The sequence below is a fragment of the Pteropus medius genome, unplaced genomic scaffold (assembly GCF_902729225.1).
Source record: "Pteropus medius unplaced genomic scaffold, Ma_sr-lr_union100, whole genome shotgun sequence".
Taxonomy (NCBI): Eukaryota; Metazoa; Chordata; class Mammalia; order Chiroptera; family Pteropodidae; genus Pteropus; species Pteropus medius.
In genome coordinates this window covers 1,701,871-1,723,776 of record NW_024354499.1, presented here as the reverse complement: position 1 = coordinate 1,723,776, position 21,906 = coordinate 1,701,871, and the positions used below count along the sequence as shown (strand labels likewise).

General features: G+C 38.2%; 2 pseudogenes; one reads left to right on the top strand and one right to left on the bottom strand.

Moving 5' to 3' along the window:
• Positions 1-4,429: 4,429 nt before the first annotated feature.
• Positions 4,430-4,548, bottom strand: LOC120594685 (uncharacterized; annotated as a pseudogene).
• Positions 4,549-11,324: 6,776 nt separating this feature from the next.
• On the top strand, positions 11,325-12,142 carry LOC120594497 (heterogeneous nuclear ribonucleoprotein D-like; annotated as a pseudogene).
• Positions 12,143-21,906: the final 9,764 nt, after the last annotated feature.

Sequence of the window (21,906 nt, the reverse complement as noted above, 5' to 3'; positions counted from 1 at the left end):
AAGCTCTGTCCTTGCTGCCTCCATATTTGACCCCTTCGTTACTCACCTGGGCTACTGTCATATCATCCCAACTTTGCTTCTAATATTGACCCTCTCTCTCCTTTTTCCATATAGCAGCCAAACCGATATTAAAATGTCAAATTGTATCACTCCCTACACAAAACCTGTAAATATCTTTCCACTGCACCTCAAATAAATCAGAACTTTACCAGAGCCTCCACTTAATGACTGCTCCTTGTCTAACTCTTGTTCCTCACCTATTCCTGGAGCTTCCTCTTGGACCACCCCTGACCTTGGCAAGCTCTTTCCCACCTCAGAGCCTTTCCACATGAATTCCGTCTTCCAGAGGTACCTGTTGGCAAAGCTGGTTCTTTCTCATTGTTCAAGTAGGGTGACCAACCATCATGGCTTTCCTGGGACTGAAGGGATTCCAGGGTGGCAAGACTTTTGGTTTTAAAACAAGGAAATTCCTGAGCAAACTGGGTCAAACTGATTACCTACTTTCAAGTCTTAGATTTCAAGTATCCTCAGAAAAGCTTTTCTTGCCTGTGATATCCAAAGCAAGTTTCCCACCCAAATGTCCATTTGTCCTCATCTTAACATCCTGTTTCTTTAACAGGGAGGACTGACTGCACTTTGCAATTATTTTACCTTATCTATGTCTTTACTTCTTTTTTCCTTTGTGTCTTTGTCTCCTTTGCTAAGTCTAAGCATCATGGATGCCATCATGCCTGTCTTATTTCCTGTCATATCCCCAGTGCCTAGCACTGAGCCTGGTACACATCTGTTGAACTAAGGAAAGAAAAAGGAAGGATGAAAGGTTTAAAAAAAAAGAAAAAGAAAAGAAAAGAAGGAAAAGGGAGTACCCTTAACTTTAACATTTAGCCTTTTATAAAGAACCAGAAAGGGTTTAATCTTCCCCTAAACACCTGTGGAATGAGACAAACCTATTCTTTACTAACCTTTCATGTTTTTAAATTTGAATTTGTGTCCATTTTTCACGGATACCAGAAGATCATTTTAGTGTGTGATTTAGTGTGTGAGTTTTCTTTACTCTCCTCCTTTTGTATTCCCCTTGGACCTCCTGAAGAATCATTTGATTTCCTTAATACAGAAATGCATAAACCCCAAATGCCTTCAGGGGCCACGCCAGCAATGCAAAGGAATGAAGCAAGCTGAATATAAGAAAAGTCAACTGAGGAAAACATAATCAAACTTGCCTTATTTTTACTAAACTATGGCTTAAACACATTTATGTAATATTGGAAGTTTTATTTTAAATATGAAATAGCTTACAAATTGAAAAATATAAACATTTAATTATCTTGAATGTTGTCATAGGTTTTGTACACAGTTAACTTATATACACATAGAAAAGTGTTTTTCCTCTGTTTAGCCTGTATAACTGGTCAAGTGTTCCTTGCAAGTCCCCAACCTCTGGGTTCCAGCAGGAAAAAAGATTTAATGTTCAATCCATTGCAAACCTTAGACTAATCCAATAATACAACATATTATTGAATATCAGATTTTTAAGAAAAATGCTTATTACCTTGTATTTCTGCTGCTTTCTACCGTATTCTCATTCAAAATGGTGAAGAGCACCTGGGGGCAGTGGGATTCACATGACTTTGCACCAGAGGAAGTCATGTGACATCTATTTTTTTATCATCATCTGGTTTTATGGCTGCTGAAGCATAGTTGGCTGGTTCCACCCTGGGACTTTCAACTAGCATCGACTTCTGACTTACATCTGATGTATACATGGTCTTTTCCATGCTAATCAAGCCGACCCTTAGCTAGTGCTTGGCTGTAGATCTGAATCTCTTCCAAGTCCTCCTTGCAGTCTCATAGCCAGTCAATCTCAATGTCTGCTGTGGGGCAACCTGCTCCTACCAACAGCAGACATGACGACGAGCCCCGTGGCTCTCGGCATGCAACCAAGAGAGGCTTGGTGTCTAAATTAAAGCTGCTCGCTTCCTGGCTATGCCCCAACAGTTCTCTAATCTGTATTGGTGTACCCCATATTGACATGAAGCCTCTAAACAGGAGTCTCCTCCAGAATCTCAAACTGGGAAAGCTAGCATCCCTTCGGCGTATCTGACACTTCCCACTCTTCACGCCAAGACCCAAAGATGGAAAATGATGACACACTTCTTCTATCCCTCCTGATTCTTTTTCTCTGCCTTTCCCCACAACCCCGTAATTAAAATGGGGCGGGGTGGGGCAGGTGGGGGCGGGGAGGTTCCATTACTGTTCCCATCGCTGCTTTCTGTGCTCTGGCCTCTTCACCTAGCCATCCCAGCAGGAGTCTTTTCTTTACATTAACTCTATAATCTCAGTTTTCAGAACTTAAACAAAAAAAACAACTCTTCTCTTTCACCATTAACTGGATTTTAAGCCTATTTTCTTGCTGTAAATCTCGAAGAATGTCAAAAAAGGAATATTACCTTATTCTCACTCTCACATTGCTTTTGTAACATCGAAATTTCCCCCAGGGCTAACCAGAGAGATGGTCATATACTCGGAAAGGCACAATTATACTTTTCTCTAAATATCACTTCCGTTAAATTATATTTTTCTTTTTTAATTGGTTGCTCCTTTAATTTGGAACTAAAATCTCATGCATTTTCTTCCTCACTAAGATGTTACTGTCGTGTTTGTATTTCTTACTACAGTTCGCAATGCAAAATTAAGCCTTAAAATTTTAAAGTAAGAGAGGTATTTATTTTTATTCAAGTGAAACCAGCTGCTCAGAAATACAGGTACTTCTGAATATGGATACAATCTTTGCACCATGGTTTTTATATCAACTAATCACTCTTACAATATTTGTAAAATTCTGCTCTTCTGAAATCATTTTCTTTGTTATGGTCTTGTTTAACTGCAGTTTAGTGACTTCCCTTATAGCAATTTTACACACCATCAATATTCAGTTAGATGGTAAAAATAATAATTTTATCACGTTTCCATAATGTCTGAAATCAGGGAACTTTTTGAAATTTAGTTCTCAGCTTCACAATTACACTTCATACAATAATTTCTATTTTTGGAAACTGACTTCAGTGTGGCAAAGTGGGTCAGATTATATTTGCAGTTGAGTTCCCTCAAGACACAATTTCACTAAGAAGGAAGAGATTACATAATATATTTATGTCACCTCTGAATGCCGGAACAGGGTTATGTTCAGTGCGATGAGTTGAAATGTGAAACAAATGACCAAGTCTTTGATCCAATCTTGCTGGTTATCTAAGGCAGGGATTTTTTTTTTAATGGCTTTAAACAAGTTGGTTGTTTTGTTTCTTTTTATTTTTACATTTCAAGTAATCTCAAAGATTTTGCAGAACTAAGTCATTAAATTGCTGCTACCACACTGCAGCCAGTATTAAGCAGAGCATAGAACTGTCTGTGTATTAAGCAATGGAACCATATTTAATTCATCGGGATACATCCATAGGGTTTTCCATACTTTAAGAATAGAGTATTCTTGGTGACTATAATGAACACTTGTATGTATTATAACCTTACAAAATATTTTCTCTTTGAATTTAAGTTTTGTAACAAGTCTAGCTTTAACACCAATTATCACAGGAGCATAATCATTTTGATCTGTTTATATTAAAACATTCGGGACTTTTCACAACACAGTGTTAAGTAGATAAAGAAGAGTTCTCAGGGTTGAGATCTAAGACACTCCATTATTCAGAAGAAGAGAATAAAGAGAAGCAAGCAAAGAAACTGAGACATGAAGTAGAGGGAAAACTGGGAAGTAAGTGAAACACTTTGAGGCAAGAGGGATTAATGATGTCAGGTGCCACTGAGAGATCAAATATTAGGACTACTGGGACCATTGGTTTTAACAATGTGGAGATTATTTATGTGTCTAGTAAATCGATAGGTACAGTTTATTACATATATAAAACTAATTGGAAATATTCTTGCTCCGGAGTTGAGAAAATGCCTGAGAACTTATAGGACACATTGCATCCAAATTTTTACTTATTTGTGGCATTTCCTTAAATGAACCTATGTGATCTGGACTTCACTGCTGTGTGGGTCTTACCTTCAGGACCTTTTCCCCGCCACCCCACTTCCCACTCATATTTTGCTTTTGCCATGCTGACATCCTTGATCTTCCTCAAGCACATGGCCACTTCAAGGCCTGTGCACTTGTTGTTTTCTCTCTCTGCTTTTCTCCCAAGATATAAATAAAGCTCACTCTCTTCCTTTAGATGTCTGCTCCAATGTCACCTTATTGGAGAGGACTTCCCTGACTACCCTTGCTAAAAAACACCACTAGCCTTGACTTTTTCTTCCTATTATTATTATTATTATTATTATTATTTTATTTTTTGGCAAGGCAACCCTCGGTTGACATCACAGATTGCAAGGGCCTTGTCAGCTTCCAATCCCTTACTTTTTTATTTTTTTACTCCTACAGCGCCTGGTCTTCCTAGGTGGTCTCCCATCCAAGTACTAACAAGGCCCGACCCTGCTTAGCTTCCGAGATCAGACAGGATCGAGCTTGTTTAGGGTAGCATAGCCATAGACTTTATTATCTAACTTTTTATGTAATAATTATCACCACATTATAATCTATCCATTTAACAAGAATATAAATTCAACAAAGCCAGCAGCTAAAACAATGCCTGCAACATAGTGATAAATCAATAAGTATTTTGAATAAGTATTAAATAAACGAATGAAATGAATGAAAAACAACTGGTTAGGATATTTTCACAGTAACTAGAAACAGCATAATTATTAATCTCCCAAGAAGGATGAAAACCCCAACTTTGATGAAGGGACATAGTTTTCGAATCTACAAGGTAAATGTCTTGAAAACAACCCCCATACACACACTTTTACCTAACAAGACATAAAAGACTACCTGCTCTTCAAAGCTCTAGTGTAGATTCTTTCCTATTCTCTAAATACCCTACAGTAACAAATGTTTCTGGAGTTTCTGACTTTATTTGAATGAATTAAAAAATACATGTTGTATAAGCTTTCGTTTGCACACTAACTAATAGAAGACTCACACAATAATAACAATGCCAATATATTACTTTAAATTTTTTCCATTTTAAATAATAATTTGTCTAAGTTAACTCTTTAATAAACTATATATTCCAAATTTTGAAGCTTCACTTTTTAACTAACCCTTTTATTGATTTTAGAAATTTCAGCTTTAAAAAACCCTCAGGCTTTGTAAGAGGAGGTGTACAAAGCATTCAAGCAATTAGCATTTGTAGCTCACATCTGGATGTCCAGATGGAGCAGAGAAGATAGACGCCTTTACATGTAGGCACCATATGCACAGACACCATGGACTTTAAGAACAGCCTCCTGGCACCTTTTTTCAGTGTGACATTGAAACACATGAAACAAGTTAAATAAGGGAACAGTTACATCTTTGCTGACTTATTTGACAAAGACAAGAAATTCATAGGCAAATGCAAATAAAGAGTGAGGATAGAATGTGGGGAGGAATTGAGTGTGAAGATATTTTCCAATTTCTGATGCCCTGAAGAAGCATCTCTAAGAGAGAGAACATTTAGAACAGATGAATGCATAATGTTTTCAGTGAATGCATAATGGTAGCCATATGAATGTGTGTAAAATGTACAGGTAACAGGGTAGTGTTAACAATCTGAATGTGCCTTATTCTTTTGCTTTCCTGAGAATAAAAACCTGACTTTATTATCTACCTGCACAGAAAGAATAAGGTAGAATTAGAACTGCCAATAAGTTGTAATAAAGGCCATTAGAGGCTCACTTTTGTTTTACTTTCTTAGCCTTGGTGAGAGCAGACAATAAGTAGCTGCCGAAAGACTAAATTAATCAGTAAAACAAGGAAAAATACTTTCATTTTAAGGGAGCAGAGAAAAGGCCTTTATATACCTAATTGCAGATTATCCCAAAACAATGAGAAGAAAAAAAAAACAGCAATGCAAATTGTATATTCAATGTGACTAGGAGGTATGTAACTAAAACACAGTATGAAAACAGAAAGTGGATGGAGGAATGGGGAATGGTTTAGTAGAGGAAGAGGAAGATCAATTATAGTGCATGCAGGGGAAGATATCAAAAATATTCTAAGCGAAGCATATTGTGGAAATCCAGAATGGCCAGGAATTGAAGGAGCAATACCTTAAGGAAGACAAATATAGAATTCCAGATCAAAAATAAATATTACCCAGTTTTGAAGGTATTGATCTATTATCTTCTAGGTTCAATGTTGCTACTGAAGAGTCCAATAACCTTCTCATTTCTAGTTCCTTGTGTGAGCCCTATTTTTTTTCACTTTTTTCTCTGACGTTCTTAAATTTCATGATAATATGCCTGGAAACATCAATATTACATTCTGTGCTTGAAAGCTTCCATTTTTATATCATAAGCGCTTTTCCTTTTTAAAGAAGTCAAATCTAAGCTTAGTATTTTTTCAGCCTTCATCCCACTTCCTTATTCGTAATAAAATTTCAGGTTGGTTTTCTACCCATAAATTGCATAGGATTACAAAATTACCAGGTAATTTAATGCTCCATCAACTCCAGTGTCATAATTGCAGTGCTTCGCCAAGGGCACATAAGAGAACGTACGTCATGGTTAACAGAATGAGGACTTACCAATCAACCTTGTTTAAAATTAAAAGCAGTATAAACCACCTTAATTGTGTGCCTTGTCCTATTCAGAAATGGTTTTTTACAAGTGTTGTCTAGAAGTTTGGGATACATCCCGGATACACTGGATCATTAACACTGAATAATACTTGCTGGACTGTCTCGCCAGGAGAACGGCATAACAGGCAAAGTGCAGAACCTACTAACAATAGAGCTAGCCTTTGGGATTGGTCAAGTAGGCCAATGTGAAGGAAGTGTGTGCTTGTTGCTTCTGGAAGCTCTTTCTCCATCAAAGAGAAAATTATATGAGGGGCGAGCTGACTTAGTGTTTTCTGAGAAGAGAGTCACAACTGGTCTTTTTTTCCTAACTTGCTATGCATTTTGATGTTTTTTTCTACAGAAATGTGTGTTTCGTATCCTTTGTAGCTGAATTATCTATTGTATTTTAGAGAATGGCCAGCACAGGAGATTGGATCATAAATATGTGAGCATTAGAATGTTGTGGCCTGTATAGAATAGACCAAACCAAGTATGCTCTTAAAGGCTGTTTATTAGCTGGCGGCTGTCCTGTACAAAAGAGCAGCCCCGAAATGCCAAGATACAAGGTTTTTAGCCCTAAATCCCATTCCTCATTCTGTCTTAAACACAAAGGTCCATCTTTCTCCTATTCACTACCTATCAACCCACTGGTCAGGTGTGCAAGCGGGGAGTACAGAAGCAGAAAGCTTGTTGTTAGAATGTTATGTTCCTATGGGTGATTGCCTACGTTCCCATGGGCAATAGCCAGTGTTCCTATGGGCGATGGCCAAACAGTAATTTTCAGCTTATATACAATTGATTATTTTTCATGCCACGCAAGCAAGTAGGGTTACACAGGCTAAAATTGGCAGTTAGCGTATGAGCTCATTGTTACAAATTTCATGATTAACAGAATGCACTTAGGGGTTCCAGAAACTAGGCCTAAGGTATAGACTTCCTTCGTCCAGTTTCAGGTCTTAATTATCCTTTAACCCTTTCACATTTCAGCAGGCTATCACAAGAATAACAGGCAAAGGACCCTTTTATCCAGGAATAATTGGTACTAGGGAAAGCCCATTATGGGAGATGCTGCTTGAAAACAGGATCAAAATTTTATTATTAACCATTTAAAAAAATTTTGGGTTGGGACATTATCTTGAAAACTTTAATTATAAATTAAGAACTATAACAGAATAAAAATTGTGGTAGGCAGGATAATGCCCCTCCCCCTCTAAAAAAGCTGATAGGAATTACATCCTAATCTCTGGAGGCTGTAAATATGTTAGATAAGAGGAAATAAAGGTTGCTAATCACAGAGTTTAAAATAGGGAGATTATAATGGATTATTCAGGTAAGCCCAACGCAATCACCAGGGCACTGAAATGGGAGAGAGGAAAGTAGAGGAGTCAGGACCAGAGATATAGCATCAACAGGCTGGCCACTGCTAACTTTGCAAATGGAAGGGGATCTGGGCCAAAGAATGTGGGAAATCTCTAGAAGCTCAAAAAACTAAACAAAACAAAACACTGGTTTCCCCCACTCAAGCCTCCAGCAAGGAAGACTGCCCTGCCAACACCCTGATTTTAGCACAAAATAATAAGACCCATTTTGGACTTCTAACCTCCAGAATTATAAGATAATAAATTTGTGCTGTTTTAAGCCACTGAATTTATGGTAATTAATTACAATAGCAATAGGAAACTAACACAATAAAATTTGGTTGAAAGACAATATACAATAAAATTCAAAAAGCACACTAATCTTAAGTGTACAGATCAAAAATTTGTCTTCCACATAACACACAACGCTCGAAGGGAGTAGTAGAACATTCCAGTATCCTGTAAGATTCCCTTCTGCAATTTCCCATATTATATAACATACCCCCCAAAGTAATTGATATTCTGACTTTATAAACATTAATTTTGCCTGATCTTAAACTGCACACAAATGGAATCATACAGTATATTCTTTAGGGGCTGGTTTCTTTCATGCAATATAATATCTATGAAATTAATCCATGCAGGATAATAATTTGAAATATTATCAGAAGTATTTTTTATTCCAAGCAATTTTCATTACTCCTTTAGCCTCTCCAGCAGGGTGAGTAGAACCCAAATAAAAAAAAAAGGGGAGAAATAAACTGTTCAGCTTTTAGTTCCAAATGAGGCTTTTTGATACCCATTTTAGAGATAATAATTATGAAAGCTAATGTTTTCATTAACAAGTACTAAGTTTTATTGGGAGAAGAAAGGATTTTTATGTTCAATTGAGCTAAACATGCAGGACTCGATAGAGTTCATTTAAAAGTTAACTAGACACTAAGGAAATATAAAGGTACACGTATAAGGACATTTTCTAAAGTAAGAAAAAAGCTTTTTAAAAAATCCATACAGAAGAAATACTTCCCCCCAACTATTTTGATGTTACATAAACACCACATTCTCCTTACACAATCAGATATCGCCTTGGGGAGGAGGCAGGAGAACAGCCCTGAGTTTGAATCTTGAATACTGACGAAAATCACTCATGTGACATGAGGCCATTGACATTGGATATTCGAGAGGAGCATAATTTAATAAACAATCTTCTCTTCAGTAAAATGTATATGCTTTATTGGTTTTGTATCCAATACAACTTTCTTGATTTAGGGATTGAAATAACCAGGGTTTGGCTAACAAGGACAGCATATAGTTCACTAGTGGTCATCACAGAGTTTAGTCACAGGAACAGTTAGGCTGAGATTTGGAAGACAAGTAGAAGTAAATCTTCAAGAGTCCTTCATCCCACGTGGAGAAGTTTAGAGTTAAAACAATTGATTCTGTAGATACAGAAAATAGTGTGAAGGGGCTAATTATGAGATAGAAAACCTAGTTAGGAAGCTCTTGAAAGATTATTATTAGGCAAGCTAAGGACAGAATTATGAAGATGGAGAAAGATGAATGGCTTCAACATACATTTACGGACTTGGTGACTAATTGGACTAGAGACAGGCTCAAGAAAGACAAAAGGGATTGAGGGATGTGTCAATTATCAATTTGTTCCCTCAGCTCCAAATTCATCTTTTATTGCCTGCTCTGTGAAAATGGAATGGTCCCTTTAAATAATTTTTCTTTGCCAGCTGATATAATGTAAGCTTTGTCAGTAGAAGGCGCTGGGGACTTATGGGTCCTGTGTGCTCCCTCTGCAGATTCCTGCGCCATGTGCCCTGTCACCAGCACCAGTCTCCCGAAGGGCATGACAATCAGCAGTACCCTATGGCCAGCATCTTGCCCTAATTATCACCCTCTAGCCTTTTCCTAGCAAAATCCTTCCTCCCTGTGAGCAGCTTTCCCCAGCACCCTGGAGGATAGATTTCCAGAAAGTTCCACTAATGGGCCACGTTAGTGACTCCTTCATCAACCAATGAATCACAGCCATGACCTCCCAAACAAGGTCTGGATCTCAGCCCTTGAGGGTGTTCTAGCTCAGCCTCAGGGATAGTGGCTGCTCCTTGCCCATACTGTTCCTGTTGGCATTATGCGTAGCCTCATCTCTGCCACTGTGACACTCTATTCATGTGCCTGTTGTTCTATAGTGATTATAGACAAGGACTAACATTAACTGGGTAACTAATTTGGAAGTGAATGCTTTTGTAGGGTATTAACATATGATACGGACATCTTCAAACTTAGGTCCACTTCTCTATATGACCATATGCCACTATCCCAGACCTTGTCTCTGATCTTCCCATCTTTTTCCTGACTACTTACTTGTACAGGCCATTTGTCAGTGTTCATGAGTCTCTCTCTCTCTCTCTCTCTCTCTCTCTCTCTCTCTCTCTCTCTCTATATATATATATATATATATATATATATATAGAATATAAATATTCTATATATATATATACTATTTATTTATTTATTTATTTATTTATTTATTTGTTTATTTGTTTATTTGCTTTGGGACACTTATTGTTCCACACAGATCACAAAGCTCTGTTCATTGGGAAGATTAGCCTTTGCCCTGTCAGATTTGCATTGCAGTCTGAAGGCTTTCTCTGTCCAACTTGGCTCCCTTCTTATTCTATCTTTTATGAGATTACCACCTACCCTTCCTTCAACTCCTAATTCTGTCTCTGTATCTGCTTTCCAGAGAACCCAGCAGTTGTAGTATACCTTCAGAAGAGTGGTATGTGGGGGAAAGGAGGAGGAGGAGCCGTGTGTATGTGCAGGATGAGGCTGTATGTAGAGAGTGAACAGTGACTGCTTTATGTTACAAGGACAACTAAGATATGCGAAAGAAGGGATGGAAGAAAGTAAGTCCTCTCCTCTACCCTTCAGAATTTTTTGGAAACATTGGTAAGGTTTCTAGATTTCTCACAGAAAATTATACAGGATTGAAGTTATTTTAATTGGATCCTGCAAGAAAGGGTAACCTGTCTTCCACCGCTATTTTAAATCCAGCTCCATACAACACTCTGCCTCACACCTGTAAGAATGGCTATTATCAACAAGACAAGTAATAACAAGTGTTGGAGAGGCTGTGGATAAAGAGGAACTCTCATACACTGCTGGTGGGAATGGAAACTGGTACAGCCACTATGGAAAACCTTACAGAGGTTTCTCAAAAAACTAAGAATAAAATTACCATGTTACCCAGCCATCCCTCTTCTGCGTATCTACCCAAAAAACTTAAAGCAGTAGAATGACAGTAAAATGTTTATTGGAGGCTTGAGCTGGGATACAAGCAAGAAAGATCTGACTGAATAGCTTGATTTGTGAACGTCGTAGACTGCATAATTAAAACAGATCCAGTCACTGAAATATCAAGTGGATTTGGATTTGTGCTTTTCAAAGATGTTGTTAATGATGGTAATGTTTGGGAGCTAAGGAACACAAACCAGATGGCAAATTGATAGACCTCAAAAAAGCCAAAGCTTTAAATGAGAAGGAATCCCCAAAAAGGTTTTTGTGGGTGGATCGAGCCCCAGATACTTCTGAAGAACAAATTAAAGAATATTTTGGAGCCTTTGGAGAGACTGAAAATATTGAACTTCCCATGGATACAAAAACAAATGAAAGAAAAGGTTTTTGTTTTACCACATATACAGATAAAGAGCCAGTAAAGAAATTTTTAGAAAGCAAATATTATATTGGTTCTAGGAAGTGTGAAATCAAAGTTGCACAACTCACAGAAGTCTATAGACAGCAACAGCAACAACAAAAAGGAGGAAGAGATGCTGCAGCTGGTGGACAAGGTGGTACTGGGGGTCATGGCCGAGGTCAGGGCCAAAACTGTAACCAAGAATTTAATAACTATTATGATCAAGGCTGCGGAAATTATAATAGTGCCTCTGGTGGTGATCAAAACTGTAGTGGCTATGGCAGCTATGATTATATTGGGTGTAACTATGGCAACTGTGGATATGGACAGGAATATGCAGACTGCAGTAGCCCACACAGCACTTAACTGGCAAGGCCACTCCAGGGGGTAGCAATCACCAAAACAATTATCAGCCATACTAAAGGAGGACATTGAGGAGAAAACAGGAGGAGAAAGCTGAAGTTACCCATCTCAGCAGAACAACACTGAAGATTGGTCTTCCATTGATCTAAGATGATTATTTTGTAAAAGATTTTTTAGTGTACAAAACAACCGTGTCCAACTATATATAGCCACCAATTAGTCTTCTTTGTTTTTATTTTGTCTTTTGCTGTCTTTTGCTCAGTGTGGATTCGTGTTTATACAAATTTTATTTGTATGATTTCATGTTAAATCTGAAATAAATGCTTTCTTATGTTATTGTTGAAAGGAAGAAAGAAAAAAGAGAGAGAGAGAGAGAGAGAGAAAGAAATCCTAGAAGGCTGGAGAATTTCTGCTATAATAGATACTAAATATAGCAATGGATTTGGATGACACACCCAGGAAGAGTGTCAGAATCGAGAAAAGGTAACATTGATTAAAAACGCCAAATATGGGTTTGAATTCCATCTCTGCTATCTAGTTGTGTAACCTTGACCAATTTACTTCACCCTTCTGAGCCTGTGTCCTCATCTGTAAAATGGGGATAATAAAAGAAACTACATCAGAGAGGTAGGGTGAGGTTGAAATAAAATAATGCTTACTGGCCCAGGCTACATATTCTGTAAATGATTGTCATTTTATCAAATCCTAAGAAATTCCAATATTTCATGTGTCACTCCTCAAGAAATAAATGATAATGGGTATTTTCCCCCAGAATTGCAAGTATGTAGTTAAAACCGTGCCCAACTGAATTACATCATCTTTGCACTTGCAAACAAATCTACCAATCCACAAATTTCAATTCTCATTCATCCCCAAAGGAAGACAAAGGCTATTAAAGAAGCAAGACCAAGGTTTTTCATTACTCTCTCATGCAGATACAGTATTACTATAGCTCAAGCAGAACCTGTAGTTAGAGGAACTTTCCAAAAGGATACTTAATAAATGCATTAGAAATTATGGATTCTTTCTACCCTACATGTAGCACATGGCAAATTAAACACTGCATATAACCTTACACATCGTTAAGCTGAACACTTGTCGTGTTTCATCAGTGCTCATTTAAATTTACTGACAAGCCGCAATCAGAAAGTGGGGGATTCCCACATTACTTCACCCCTAGCCCGGGGCACTCTAGGGCAGCTCACACATTTATTTCCTGATTTTTATGGTTTCAGTTTGCAGCTGTGTTACAGCAAAAGCAATTGCATTGCTGCTATGGGCTTATATAACAAAGAAAAAAAGTATAACACCAAAAGTGGAAGAGGAGAAACTTGTACTCCATCTCAGGACCTGGGCTTTTGCTCTGCTGCTTCTAATTGCCCTCGTCAAAGTCTCCACCTCTTGTCTCCCTTAGCCTAGACCTTAGCTTCCATTTCCTGACCAGATTAGAGGTGTATCTTGCCTCCTCAGTCCAGAGTTCTCCCCTCTGAACTGTCATGGCTGCTGAGTGCCTTCAACACAAAAGTTTATACCTGAAGTGGTATAAACTCCAAGCTGGAGCAGCTGTGACATTGTGTTAAGTTTGCTTTGCTTAGTGATTTCTTACCCTAATACAGTCATAATATATAATAATAATAATTTTTGAGCTTTTATTATGTGCCAGAAACTGCCCTAAGTTATTTACATGAACTTTTAATGTGATTCTAACATTAGACCTATATACTATTATTTGCATACCCATTTTGCTGATAGGAAAACAGAGGCTAGGTTAAATAACTGGCTGAAGTTCATCTGACCAGGAAGTAGCTGCTCTGCTGCCGAACTGCTGCCCAGTGGTAAGTCCCTGGAAGAAACTAAACTTCTGGGACACTGTCACAGTCATTACTTTGTTTCTTCTAATATCTTAAGGGGCCTTAAGAATGTGGCTAGACAGTAGTTTCTTCTTCATACATGTTCTTATTTTCCACTTCTAAAACCAGTGTACCTTCTTTCTTTAAATCAGGAAAACATAAAGATATATTAAAAAGTAAAATATATTAAACCAATCTATAAATAAGATCCTCTGATCTTTAGCAGAAACACACAGTTTTCATTTTTTAAAGTTCTAACTTTTGAAAGCTTCATTCCCTATAGCCGCTCATTACAAATTTTAACATGCATAGCACATCACTTGAGGATCTAATTAAAATGCACACCCCGATCAGAGATTTGGGTTGGAACTCCAGCTTCTGTATTTCAAACAGACTTCCAAGGGACTGATGCTGCTGGGTTGTGGACCACACTTTAAGCAGCACCTTCATATCTCTGTGCTGCAGCAGACACACCTGGCATCTTGCCTACCCAAGAACCTAACTTCTCAGCCCCACTCAGTACACTAAGGCCCTTCTGTATCCCACACGTGCCCTTAACCTCGTCTAACAACACAACCTTAACCTACTGTTAGAGTCTTCACTCAACTTGTGTGTCCAAGTCATTTCCATTGGATTCCTCGTTCTTGCTTTTGATCACTAAGGAATTCTAAAAGATGTCAAGGGCTCTTCTCACTCCTTGCACTACACTGAGATTGATGCTCTCTACTCTCAACTGAGTCTCCAAAACATCTATCTCTCTCTCCTTAAGCTCCCAATTATCCCTCTCACTCAAATCCCCTTCAGCAGGTGACTTCATCTCTTACTTTAGAGAGTTAGCAGAGGGTATTCAGCGTGAGCTCCACCCTCTTTCCTCCTCTCAACCTCTAAAGAATTCTATTTCTACATCTGTCTTTATTTTTATTTTTCATCAGCGGTGTCCCTCCTGCTTTCCATAGCAATCCTCTGGATCCAGTCCTTCTTTATTTCCCTCAAAACCCTCCTTCCACAATTTCCTCCTTTCTTCTCCTCTCTAGCATATACCTATGCTCAATCTTCAATTCACAAATATTCAGTTCTCCATTAAGAGAAAAATATTTCGTTGGTTCTGACCATTCCTCTGAACACCGCACCCTCCGCCCCGCCCCCCCGCCGACTTGGATGACTCAAAACATATTACACATGAGCAAAATGAAACCCCTGATTGTTACCACCCTTCCACACCCCACATCTGTACCCCCCTCAGTCTTCTCATAGCAGCAAATGGTGTCAGTGTTTATCCAGGTGCTCAGATCAAAAACCTGAGAGTCATCCTTCACTTGTCTTTCTCCCTTATCCCAACATCATTCAGCAGGTCCTAATTGATGATTCTGTCACCAAAACAAATCCTAAGTCTGACCCCTTCTCTCCATTTTCAGTGCTACCAGTCTAATCTAAGCCACCCTTATCCCTCACATGAATTATTCAACAACTTCTCATCATGTGTCCAAGCTTCAGCCCTTGCCCTCTGTAATCCATTCTTCACAATGAAGCCAAAGAGAATTCAGAAGTTGTAAATCCAATCATGTTACTTCTCTAAAATCCACCAGTGGTGTCCTCTTGCACTTAGAACAAAACCAAGACTCCTCTGTCACTCTATCATCTTCTGTCACTATCCCTTTAGTTTGTCAAGCACCAGACACAATAGTCTCTTTTGTTCCTTGCACATGCATCACTCAGTCCTATCTCAGGATCTATGTGCTTTCTCTTTCCATCCACAGACCGAAATGTACTTATGTTGTGCCTTATCTTATTTTTATCAATAGCACTTTCAATGTCTGAAGTTGTCTTCACGGTTTATGGACTGTCCCTCCACACTAGAATGCAGACTCCAGAACAGTGGGGGTCTGGCCCGCCTTTTCCCGGCAGCAGTGAACAAGCACCTAGTGGGCTCTGATAAATATGGACCTACTGAACAAGTAAATGAATGATTTACCCTATTACTCCAGGAAGCTATACACCAGTTCTCTGTTATTCACTGTAACAAACTTCTAGAATAAATAGTCTACAACCACTGTAACCCCTTTTCACTACACCTGCCATTTTCTCTGTGATGTGACTTTTCCTCTCACCATCCTACTGAAACTGCCCCCTTGAAAGTCACCATGGTCATTTAATGGCCAAACCCAACTGCTTTTTTAAGGCCTCAGCCTCCTAATATCTATGTATTTGACACTGTTGACGACTTCTCTTTTCTTGCAAAATGACTCTTCTCTCCAGGCTTCTGAGATTGTTCTCCTGTAGACCACATCTTTACCAACTCTTTTGTGGCTCCTCGTGCTGCTCCTGATCTCCATTCTTGGGTCTTCCTTGTTGTCCAACAGAAAGCTGTGTCAGTTTCTTAATTCTATATATTCTCCTTTGGTGAACACATCTCCTAGGACTTCAGCTCTTACTTCTTTGCTCATGATTTTAAGAAGATCCCAGATCCCCACTCTCTCTCCTTACCGTCAAACTCATGTTCCAAACCTACCTTCACTCTATGACTCATTTTTCTATTGATATTCTCAGAAGATCAAGATACTAGAGTCTTCTCTAAGTACCTCTTAACTCTCACCATCTTAGTCAGTCAGTACCATCTGTAGATCCTTCCTTCGAAATCATTGTGTTCCTCCTTATTTTCACTACCTACTCTCTATTACCTCCTATACAGATAGAGTACAATAGTCCACTAACTGATTTCCCTGTCCCTTTAGTCACTTTCCTCAAAGCTACCAGGCTCTAGGACCCCATTAACAAATAGCCATTGCCTACAAGGAAAAAAGGAACACTCGAATTCTGCAGTTATTCATTCAGCACAAGCAGAGCCTCAAGCTAGTTTTCTAGACTGTCCTGGACATTTCCACTTTCTTATTTTCTAAGGCATTTTCTAGAAATGGAAGTATAATCTAATCACCTGATCACCTGTTCATTTCACTGGCATTAATCTTTATAAGCAAATGCTAAGCACTGGAGAGCATTTTTAGGTCTTGACTTTTCTGCACCTGCATAACACCTGACTCCAGAGATGGCCAATTAAAGTTTGTCTAATCAATTTCTTTTGAAGCAAAAGTCTTCTAAGTTCATTATTTGCAAAGCAGAAGAATTAGATAATAGGAGAGGGGAAGTGAATGATTACATTAATAGATATGGTTGAAATCTCTGAAAATTTTAACAATATTAACAGCAATGTGTACAATCAACTGAAATTTTTAAAAAGAGTTATATTTCTGTCATTAACAAAAACATTTTTTTTCAAGTATATGTGGAATTCAAATTTTCAACTCCAGAAAATCTCTCTTATCCTTAAAAAGTGTTCTTTTAAATTTATTTTATTTTATTTTTGTTAATTTCAAGTATACAGCACATTGGTTAGACATTTATATAGTTTATGAAGTGATCACCCTGATTACTCTAACACAATAGCCAAGATATAGTTGATATATACAATGGAATATTACTCGGCCATGAAAAAGTGAAATTCTACCATTTTCAATGACTTGGATGGACCTAGAGGTTATTATGCTAAGTGAAAAAGTGTTCTTTTGGTTTCCTATTTCATATAGTTATCAGCCATTTATCTCTTTCCTTGAACAATCAAGTTTCCTGAGAGAAGAGTCTACACTTCTTTGTCTTTCAAGAATATACTTACCAGATTGATCTCTCTTTTCTTCAATTACCACATAGTGAGATCTCAGTACATACTGAATGCATGAGTGAATGAATACATCGACTCTTGTTCTCCCCTATCATTTTCATCCATTATTACAGCTTCAAATACCAACTGACAGACTCATGACTCTGAAACCTAAAACTCCACTTCGACCTTTCTTTTTTGCCTTAGTCTTGGATCCCTAACTGCTACAGGGCAGTCCCTTCTAGATTCCTAACTAAAACTTTAAATTTAGTGTTTTGTTTTGTTTTTTTAAATCTAAATGTAACATCTTTTCCACTTTTGTTTTTGTTTTTCTTATACTCGTCCATGAAATGACCATTGTCCAACGCGCGGTCCTAAACTGGAAATCATCTTAGATTCTTTTTTCTCTCATTGATTTTTTCCTCTTAAGTATCTTTCAAATCTGTCCCCTATCCTTTTTGCCTGGAGAATCCTATCCATCTTTAAAGGCTTCGCTCAGTTATCTCTAGGAAGCCTTTTAAACTGTTCTTCTTTATCTGCCCATCATAGCACGCGGTATTCACAGGGTGTTGAAACATCAGCTTAGAGGTTCTTTGAGGGCAGAGAGTAAGACTTAGCTACTTCTCATCCTAGCACAATGTCTGACCTTCTGTAAATATTTGTTCAACTGTTGACTAAAACAGACTCTCATTTGCCTCACCTTCACTGCTGTGATTCTCTCATCTCTCACCTGGATTACAACAACAGGCTCGACTGCCACTGTTCTCCCAGGGATGCCTAGCTCCAAATACTGTTTACACTGAGGTCAGAATTGGCTTGTACATTGCTAATACGGACACCTTGTAGAGAGGCTCAGAGAGCAAGAGAAACAGGAAGGGAGGCGTAACAGAAAAAAATGGGCTGTTTATCCAATTGGGTCACTCACTGTGACAGAAAACGAATGACTAAACTGGGGCAGTGAGTCTTCTGGCCTTATGTTGACATCATTTGCTAACCCAAAGACAAGAAAATCAGAAAGTTATCTTCCTGTGTGTTAAGACACTGACAAAAGAAAAAAATCCACACAGTGGTATTGGATTAGCCATTCTTCTGAACTACTACCAGACCACAGTCCATTTAGGAAGACAAAGAAAATTGTAAAAGGTTCTGATATTTCTGGTTGTGGATCAGTGAGATGAAGAACCTAAAGAAGAAAAATAGATATTGATGGAGATTTCAGACGATAAGATAATCAGAAAATTTACCTCTGATGCTTTTCCTCTTCCAAGTTAACCCCATCAAGAGAGCTAAGGATTGATGCTGCAATAACAAGTAACTCCAAACCCTAATGGCTTAAAACAGCAAACATTTACTTCTTGCTCACATTTCACATCCATTGTGGGTTGAGTATCAGATCTGCTCCATAGTTTTCACATCCTCACTTTGGAAACCATCCAGACTGATAAAGAAACTACTATCTAGAACCACATTATCCAATAAAAACATAATGCCAGCCACAAATGCAAACTCATGCATATTTTAAAGTTTCTAATAGTCATTTTAAATAGTAAAAAGAAACAGATAAAATTACTTTTAATAGTATCTTTTATTCAAAATAGTATCTTTTCAACAAGTAGTATCTATATTCAAAATAGTATCTTTTCAACAAGTAGTAAATATTTCCCTAATGACTAACGATGTTGAACATCTTTTCATGTGCTTATTTGCCATCCTTACATCTTCTTCAGTCAAGTACCCCCCCACTTTATGATGTTGTTTATTTTCTTATTATTGACAAAGCATGACCTTTGATCACATACACTTTTTTCCTGTGCATGCACCCAGTGATATCAGTAAAAGTTTTAAGTACATATACAAGTACACACACATATATATAGACACACACTAATCAGATAAGGAAAATGCTTTGGAACATATAATGTTAGAGAATAAAGTTTTCAGAAGCCTCAAAACAAATATCAGCAGGGCAGAGCTCTTTCCATAGCTGTATCTAACCATAGAGGTTTCCCTTTAACCAAAGAAAGGCCTAGAGCCAAGTATGGTAGCTGGCTGTGGCCTAATAGGAAATGTTGCTGCAGTTGATATGGCTTGAGTAGTGGGTGTAGTAAACAGGATGTTCCCATGGCAACAAGATAGATAGCCAAAAGGTGGTAAGAACCGAATATATCCAGGACAGAGCTCAGCACTTAAGCATATGATGATTTAGAAGCCAGGCAGATCTGGGCTTGAATTTCCTTAGGCTACTGGCTCAGGACTCTTAGGTAATATTCTTAACTTCATTTTCTTCATTTGAAAAATGGGGATGAAGCTGCCTGGAATGATTGTTGTAGAAATTAAGTGAAAAATTTCTGGTATGTAACAAAGTTACTGGCACTCATAGTCGGCACATAAACTCATCTCTTATTATGAAGGGGAGATATAAAGTGGGGTAGGAGAGCATGAACTTTGGGGCCAGCCAGACTGGGCTAGAATCCTGAGTTTGACAAGTCCTAGTTGCGTGACCTTTGACAAATCACTTTACCTCTCTGTGCCACAATTTCTTCATCCACAAAATAACAATAATATTGTATAAATCTCCTAAGGTCGTTGTGAACTTTAACTGAGTTTATATCAGCAGAGTACTTAAAAAGGTGGTAGCCAATAGGAATTGTTTGCTCTTACGGCTGCAGTGCTTTCCCTAAGCTCAGGTCAATGTATATGGAACCTTTTGTCTATGACTAGTAATTCCTTCATTTGCATTACTCAACTAACAGCTATTTATAGAGCACGTACTATGTGCAAGCACTGACCTAGATGTCAGGAGGGATTGAAAAATTGTAAAACACAGACACTTTTCTGACTGTAAAGAACACAAGCCCTAAAACAGAAAGCCTGGTCGATAACTTCAATCAACATAGTATGTGGCTATTGCTAAATAAATGATAGAGAAATTTAGAGGCATAAAGTCTGCCATGAAAATAGAGAGAATTGCAAAGAGAGAGCGGAGAGCTAAGGAAGCGATGCATGAGCAAGGGCAGGTTCCAGAAACGTACTGGTCTTCCCAAGGACCAGTGAGATGGGTGTATGTCTGGAGTAGCAGGTGAGCAAGAAGGAAAACAGTTAGGAAAGGCAGTTGGGGACCGGTTTATAAAGAGCCTTAAATGCTAAGCTATTACTTCATTGTCTAAACTGTAGGCAGTGGGGATGCAAGCAGTTTATTAGTAGTTTTTAATTTTAATGTTGATAAAAAGTACTCAACTATTTTTTTTAAAAAAAAGTAGAAGTGCAGACATAAAGATCCCACGGCACATTGATGAAATCAGGGGCCCTGAAGTAGAGGCCCATGTTCGGTGAAAGAATTCCACAGGCCATTCTGACAGAGACCAAAGTTGAACCCCCTGCCACAGAGCCCTTAAAACCTGGATTACCACAAATGGTTTCTAAGACAGAGGCGTCAGAAGAACGATAACTGGGATTTGTTGAGTGCCCACACATGCCAGGTGACTTACAGATAGTATTTCGTTTAGTTCTAATAAGAGCCCTGTGAGGGATACATTATTATTCTCATTTTAGATATAAAGGAGAGATACTCCTACATGTTGCAAATGCAGTAAATCACAGGCTGGGCATTGAAACACAGGTCTCCGGCTCCAGGACCACTGCACTTCCCACAGTATCACATGACCTCCCCATAAACACCTGTGCGCACTTTTCCTTTGAAACTTAATTCAGCTCAAACTAAGTCAAGTAGCAAATGTGGCATCATAAACACTCTCCTCCCACCTTCGTTTCTCTCCTCCAGTGACGTCTATATTTTATCTTCCCTCTTCCCTGAAACTGAGCCAAAATCACTGAGGACTATCATTACACATTCGGTTTATTTTTTTAAGCAAGCTTCTCCTAATGTTTCTTCTCTTTCCCCTACCCTTTCCTCTCCAACATCTCCTCATCCACCCTACTCAGTTTTGAAACTCCTTATTCAAAGAACACAAAATGGAACCTGAACTCATGAATTTTCTTCTATGGTTTTTTTTTTGCCTGAAGGCTGATGTGAGGTGATAGAGGGGAGGGTTTTGTCTATAATAGGCTTACACGAAATCCAAAGGAAATGATGTGGATGCTCTGTTTAGCTCTCTCAAATGTCTACCAAGAAGCACCAGGAAGCGGTTCGTTATTCTAATCTAAGCAAGTTCCTCATTCTGATTTTGAAAGTCATCCTCTGCTGGTAGAATCTTACCCATAGTATGTGTGTCTGTGTCCACTTGTGACTACAAGAGACACTTAACATCTTTCCTAACATCAGTATTGTATTCTCCAGTTGCATGTGAGAGTCTCACCTTAC